At 32.2% G+C, this 7,925-nt stretch overlaps 1 pseudogene; it reads right to left on the bottom strand.

Moving 5' to 3' along the window:
* Positions 1–5,592: 5,592 nt before the first annotated feature.
* On the bottom strand, positions 5,593–6,544 carry LOC127669270 (olfactory receptor 14J1-like; annotated as a pseudogene).
* Positions 6,545–7,925: the final 1,381 nt, after the last annotated feature.

Raw genomic sequence — 7,925 nt, 5'->3', positions numbered from 1 at the left:
AAAAACATTCTATCTGAAAATCTACAGTGTCCTCACCTGGCAGGGACAAAGAAAGGCTCTGTATCTCACAACCCACAGCCACAACATGCTCCTAAAATCCAATGAAGGCAACAGAATCCAAGGAATAGTAAACTCACCCTACAAAGATAAAACAAGATATAAACACCTAGAATCAAAATTACTCCAAATCTATTTGCTTAGAGGCCAGAATGAAACATGATTAAACAGCCTGCATGATATGTTTTCGCCAGAGCCCAGCAACCCTACTATAATAGATCCTGAGAAATGGAATATAGTTAAAGCATAATAAAGGCAATTTACAGGACACACAGTCAAGATCAACTTAAATGGAAACTCAAAGAAATTTCACTAAAAATCAAAATTGACCACTCTACAGATGTTTTTAATACAGTATTGGCAGTCTAAGCAAGAACAGTAAGACAACTATAGAAGACCAAGGGGAGAAAATAGGAAGGGAAGAAGTCAAAGTTTCTTTATTTTTGATTTCTTGTTTTTGTTGTTGTTTGTTTTTGGTTTTGGGTTTTTCAGTTTTTGTTCTGTTTTTTTTTTTTTTTTTTTTTTTTTTTTTGAGAAAGAGTATCTCTGTATAGCCCTGGCTGTCCTGGAACTCACTCTGTAGACCAGGCTAGCCTTGAACTCAGAAATCCGCCAGCCTCTGCCTCCCAAGTACTGGGATTAAAGGCATGCGCCACCACTGCCCAGCATTTCTTTATTTTCAGATGATATGATGACATATACAAGTCACCCTAAAAGTATCACCAGGGAACTGTTACAGCTGATAAACATTTTCAGCAAAGTAGCGGGGTACAAAACTAACACATAATGATTAGGAGCCTATATACAGAAGAAAAATGGACTAAAACAAATATATTATGATTTCCATTTTCCCAATGCCTCCAAGTTCCTTCTTACTTCACTTCCAGACCAGCTCCACAATCTGTCTCTCATTAGAACACCAGATATCTAAAAAACTATAATAAAACATAATATAATATAAAACCAAAAAAAAATGGAACAGGACACACACACACACACACACACACACACACACAGGGTGAAGCAGAAGAAATACAGTCAAAGAAAAATCAAATCATGTGAAACACAAATGCAGGCATACACATGTTCAAGAACAGCACCCAGGGATTCCATAAAGAAATCAAAACCAGAAACCATAATACATATGCAAAGGGCCTATAATGGTAAGAAAAATGCCCTGAAAAAATATGAGACATACAACGTCAAAGATGCCATTGTGGGTTTTTTTCTACATTGTAATTAATATACTCACTTTATATTCTGATCGCAGTCTCCCTCCCTCCTCTTTGCATATACTACTGCATGCAGAAGCTTCTCTGAAGATATTGAGCAAGGCACTAGTCTACAAATATTACAAAATGTGCCAAGATATAAATTTATTGCTGCATCCCCTTAGCAGTACTGAGATTTTATCTATATCACTATATGTGTTGGTCCAAGGCAGTGTTTGTACATGTTCATGTTCTCAGAAGGAAAACTTTAACTCGAACCTAACCAATCTTTAAGTAGGAAAAAAATAAGAAGATAAAAAGGTAGCCTCAAAAAATAATGAACAACAAAAAACACATATGAATTGCTGATTCAGGTCATTTCTGCTTCTTGATTTTTGGTCCAATATAGGGTACATGAACTGATTTGGATGGAGGAAAGGAAATGTAGAAAAAATTAAATAATATTTTAATATCAAATTTTAAATAAATAATTTTTAAAAGGTGAGAAAAAGTGAAAACAGTTGAGGGCAGTGTTTGGTCTCACTTGTTAATACTCAGACTAGCATCTGTGTATGAGAACATTCCAGCCTGGAGAAAATGTAGTGCTTTCATTTCACTTTTACACAACAAGTTGGTGTTCAAAACAGTAATACTTTAAAATTGTGTAAGTGACATAACAAATATGTTTCAATGAAGAAGTGAGACAGGATACAGAGGGAACTAAGGGAAGTAAATTTATTTAAAATAAATTGAAGAAACATTTCACTTCTAAGTAAGTTTTCTAATTAAGAGTCTGAGAAGCTGTAATGTAACATGTGGAAAAAAGAAGGTAAGACATCCCATTGAAACGCAAGTTTTTTCCTGGTCCCTTTCACCGATAACTCTATCAACAAACCCTGAGAATATTAGGATATAAATACTGTATATTAGACAACATTAATCATCAATCTTTTGTGTTTGTATCAAATTTGGAGATACCTCTTATTTTTCTTTCCTTTTTTTTTTCATGTTGTTCAAGGCACTTCTTCATATAAATACAAATGTTTTTCATAAGGACAATCAAGTTATTATTTGATATGAGCTTTCTTCGGAAAGCAGAAATGACATGAGATTTAAAATGCTGATGACCTGATTATTTAATTTCGACACACCCATGTTTCTTTTTCACACTTAACTAAATAGGATTTTAAAAGCATACTGGGTATGTTACCAGATCTCTCTGGAAAGCAGGTAACCAAGTTTAGAACAGATAAAGCCAGGGTTACGAATTGCCCAATACAGACCACAGGGCTGACAATTGAACTCAAATAATGATTGCCATACTACTGATTTACTGATTTCTAGATTGGATTCTGAAATCCAGAGCAGTGCTTTCTAAAGCTGAGCACCTAAACCACCAACTTTCATAGAAATGACTCCTGCTTAGCTTCTTCTTTCAGTTTTCTCTAAGCTGGTGCCTCCAGCTGGAGCACCCAATGCTATAACCTACGTCTTGAATCTATATTCCAGATATTGGAAAACCAGAAGAGAAAGTGCTTTGCAACTTGGAAGAAAGGGGTAGAAATGTCTAAAGTTTATGGAATTCACAGGTGATTGCTTGTTCATCACAGAGTGAATGTTAATAGAAAGTAAATTATATGTAAATGAACCACACAAATGCAAATACATAACAAGCATTGAGAAATGTGTTATTTTTAAAAAGAATTACAAATGTTTTTTGTTTGGGGTCTGCAACAAAGCTTTTGATACTTGTTAAAAATTGCAAACTATTTAATATCAAAGAATACAACATTCCCAAAGTTCTTTTATATATTTGAAAGATCAATAATCTCCAAGAAAATAAATTTATTAAAATAAAGATATTCAACATATCTAGGAGTGAATACAACAAAATACTTATAAACCAAATATTAGCTACTTAACCAAGTCATTTGGTAATAATAAGCCACTTTGTTGTCAGCCAAAATTTATAAATGGATGCACATGTAAATAAATCTAAAATATAAAGTTAGGAAATGGAATTGATTTGCTTATGTTGTAATTCAGTCAACTACTAAAATAACAGGCTAGCTCAAGTATTTCTGAAAATATGCAACTCAGAAAGAATCAAATGTAATTTACATGCCTCTGTAAATGGATAGAACAGGCGAATGTCTGAGGAGGTAAAAGGCCTGATGATCAGTCATTTGTGGTTGTATCTTGAAAATCTAGACTGACCAACTTTTATTCTTACACGTGTCAATATCTAAGACTAAATATAGTGTATACAAAATGTAGATAGAAAAAAGTGGTCTGAATGACAGAAATAGAGACTGAAGAATTGTTTTACCACTTTAAAATGAGGGATTATCATTCTTACAAAGCTTCTTACAAAAAGAAAATAAATATATAAGATTTTAGAAATATGAACACTAACAAGTATTATTATTGTGCTTGATCTGTTGAGCTAACACACATTTAAAGAAATTTTGCAAAGGTGGAGTAGGATTATTACTGAAATGCACATCTCATCAGATTCCACTGCTGTTTATCACCATGTTTCAGAAATCTGGCAGAATTTCATCTACTTCTGAGTTTCTGACTGTATCTATAGTTCTTCATAAACAAGTAAAATCAAGAGATTATTAGAAGTGCTTTAGACCTACATTTTTAATTGACCATAAATGACTTATTTGTAGAAAGCCATATAGTCACATCATTTAAGAGAGTTGAATATTTTGTATACTTTGATCCAGCAAACCTATTCTTTGCAATTATACAGACAAAGCTTGGTAATTACAAATGCATGTATCAATAATTTAACAATAATTAAGTATTTAAGATATTTTATATAGTAAAAATGAGTGAATACACACAAATTTCAATATAAATTGAAATCTATAGTTTAGGAAAATAATAACTGTAATACTATGCAAATTTATCTACTGATATCATATATGTTTGCTAGATGTATATTTTGTCTAGCAAATGTATATTGCTAGACAAAAATAATTTTAAAATAAAAATTAAAAAATAAATTATTGACTTAAATTTATAACTTGGTGGTGGACCTAGGGCTATTATGATTATGGCTGTGTTTAAATTTTTGAAATTTTACCTCTGCTAAAATATTAGAAATGTAATGAGATTGTCAGTATGTCTTCATGTGTATGTGTTAGGATCTAAAAATGAGTGAATCTATGTTATGAGGCTATTAATTTTTTTATTAATTTAAAGGAACAACATTTTTAATACTAAAATACAAAGAAAGAAGACAATGTACTTCCATAATTACATCATTTTATAACATAGTTTATGTATAGAAAAACAAAGCAAAACATGACACTCCACAAGAATTTAAAGAAAACCCAATGAATAAAATCATTCACATATATAATTTAACAATCATAAACAATGGGTCAAATGATTCCAACCAGTGAATTTTGTACTAAAATAATTAATAATTATTATTTTAAGAATAATTTTAAAAGAAAAATTGAAACATAAATTATTGACTTAAATTTATAACTTGGTGGTAGACCTAGGGCTATTAGGATTATGGCTGTGTTTAAATTTTTGTAATTTTACCTCTGCAAAAATATTAGAAATGTAATGAGATTGTCAGTATGTCTTCATGTGTATATGTTAGGAACTAAAAACGAGTGAATCTATGTTATGAGGCTATTAAATTTTTTATTAATTTGAAGGAACAACATTTTTAATACTAAAATACAAAGAAAGAAGACAATGTACTTCCATAAGTACATCATTTTATAACATAGTTTACGTATAGGAAAACAAAGCAAAACGTGACACTCCACAAGAATTTAAAGAAATACCAATGAATAAAATCATTCACATATATAATTTAACAATCATAAACAATGGGTCAAATGATTCCAACCAGTGAATTTTGTACTAAAATAATTAATAATTATTATTTTAAGAATAATTTTAAAAGAAAACTTGAAACGTAAATTATTGACTTAAATTTATAACTTGGTGGTAGACCTAGGGCTATTAGGATTATGGCTGTGTTTAAATTTTTGTAATTTTACCTCTGTAAACATATTAGAAATGTAATGAGATTGTCAGTATGTCTTCATGTGTATGTGTTAGGAACTAAAAACGAGTGAATCTATGTTATGAGGCTATTAAATTTTTTATTAATTTGAAGGAACATCATTTTTAATACTAAAATACAAAGAAAGAAGACAATGTACTTCCATAAGTACATCATTTTATAACATAGTTTATGTATAGGAAAACAAAACAAAACATGATACTCCATAAGAATTTAAAGAAAAACCAATGAATAAAATCATTCACATATATAATTTAACAATCATAAACAATGGGTCAAATGATTCCAACCAGTGAATTTTGTACTAAACAGTAACTTCCTTGCAACATTCTTTAGGATCTTACTTCTCAGACTGTAAATAACAGGATTGAGAGTTGGAGGTAGTACTGTGTAAAAGATAGAGAATAAAAATTCTAACGCAGTTGGAGAGTCTGAGGTTGGATTTAGATATGCAAAGGCTCCTGTAGAAAGAAACAATGAGACAACAAAGAGATGGGGAAGGCAAGTAGAAAAGACCTTAGACCTGCTTTCAGCAGAGGGCATCCTGAAAACTGTGGAGAATATGTGGACATAGGAGATGACAATCCCAATAAAGCAGAAAAAGGCCATTGCAGACAGGAAATTGACCACTCCCATTATTACAAAGTAATCATTAGAGCAGGAGAGCTTGAGCAACTGGGGGACATCACAAAAGAATTGATGAATTATTCTCTCACCACAGAATCTGATAGAGAGTATACTTGTTGTGTATAAAGTTCCAGAGATGCTTCCACTTAACCACACAGCTGCCACAGCCCAAGTGCACTTTCTGGGACTCATAGTGCAGTGGGAGGCAGATAGCCACATAGCGGTCATAAGACATCACTGTGAGAATGGCTGTCTCACTCCAGGCCAAATCTGTGAAGAAAAACACCTGAAGCATACACTGTCCATATGAAATATAGCCACTTCGTGCCAGGGAACTGTCAACATACTGGGGAACTGTGACAGAGAGGAATGAGAAGTCCAGAATGGAAAGGTGCTTCAGAAAGTAATACATTGGAGACTGGAGCTGTGGGTCCAGTGTTGTGATGGTGATAATGATGAAGTTCCCTGCTGAGCCAAATAGGTATGTCACCAAGAATAACAAAGCATGCAAGATCTGCAGGTCATGGTTGTCAGACAAACCCATGAGAAGAAATCCACTCACTGTAGTTATATTTTTCATAATCATTGTGAAAACAAAAGTTGTCATGGCAGCTGTAACATAAAACAGTATGTTATATTTAGCAGAAATATATTTAGGCAATATTTATCTGTTCATCAATATTTATTTCAATAATTAGTCTCTATATACTATCTATCTTCTATCATCTACTATCTATCTATATTTATATATTTTTTCTATTTATCTCTGTCATCAATCTATACTTGTTGAGAAATTTAAGTGAGAGCGCATTTTTCTCATCTCCATACATTGCACACTATCCAGTCATAAAGCGGTAGCTACAGGTGTACATGTGGTTCATCACAGGTCCTCTCAAGAAATGTGCATTTGTTTGTTCCAATACCACAAATGAAACCCATTGCTTTTCTTTAAGTCTTCAGTAGTCAGTCAGTGATGATGGACTGTGGAATGAGTTTTTAAACATAGATAAGATTTATTATTTCTAGCTGAGGCAGGGAACCATGTTAGCAATTGAAATAGTCATTTTTAGAAAATATACCAGGAATTAAAACATGGTTTGCTTGTCCACTGGAAACAGCTATTCTCTCTTAAAAAAATACTGTTATTATAGCAAGAGGATATTGGTTATTGTTGAATGAAGTGTAAAAATGCTTTTGAATACTATGCAGGAGTTATTGAAATAAAAAAGAATAATGTTTGTGTAAAGTGAATGCTCACATGATACTCTCAGTTTAGATATCCTATTTCATTTACGGAGTGTTTTGGAGACAAGCAGCTTCCATTTGAATTTAACTGCTATCACTAGCCTTCAGATGTAGCTACCAAAGAGTTATTAGCTCTTACCAAAAGCTGAAACAATTGCAAAGGCATATGGCGATTTCTTGACATGGTTTAAGATGTGAGGAAAATGGCCAATACCCAATAAGAGATTGCAAATTTAATGTCATTTGTGATTTTAATAAACTCTTGCTTTAGTTCATTGTCCTTTTGATATCTGAGGGATTGAAAATAACTCATCATTCTCCCCTTACAGTTGCATATTGGTGTTTGGTGGCTGATGAACATAAAATGAATTGTCAGATTTCAGCATAATTTTATTTTTTGTTCCAATCATGAAGTCTAGGCAATAGAATAAAGTGAAATTTCATTACATTGTTTCAGGATTACTTAAAATTTGTGTACTTACAAAAACAATTGCAGAATAAAATTTGAGGTCACCAATTTCAAACTTGAGGCATTTTTTATTTAATGGCATCTCTAGTGACAAGAAAAACACAGTCCAGCATGCTCACACCTCTTTCTCAAAGAATGAACCTACATCAAAATACCTGAAAGGATATTGGAATTTGAATGTAATTAAAGTGATCTTGCAGCCAACAATGATTTTAGAAACTAAGACCCTAGACCTGTGTCAGCATGAGGCTGA

Source organism: Apodemus sylvaticus, chromosome 19, assembly GCF_947179515.1.
Source record: "Apodemus sylvaticus chromosome 19, mApoSyl1.1, whole genome shotgun sequence".
In the NCBI taxonomy this organism is placed as follows: domain Eukaryota; kingdom Metazoa; phylum Chordata; class Mammalia; order Rodentia; family Muridae; genus Apodemus; species Apodemus sylvaticus.
This window is presented reverse-complemented; position numbering and strand designations above follow the sequence as displayed.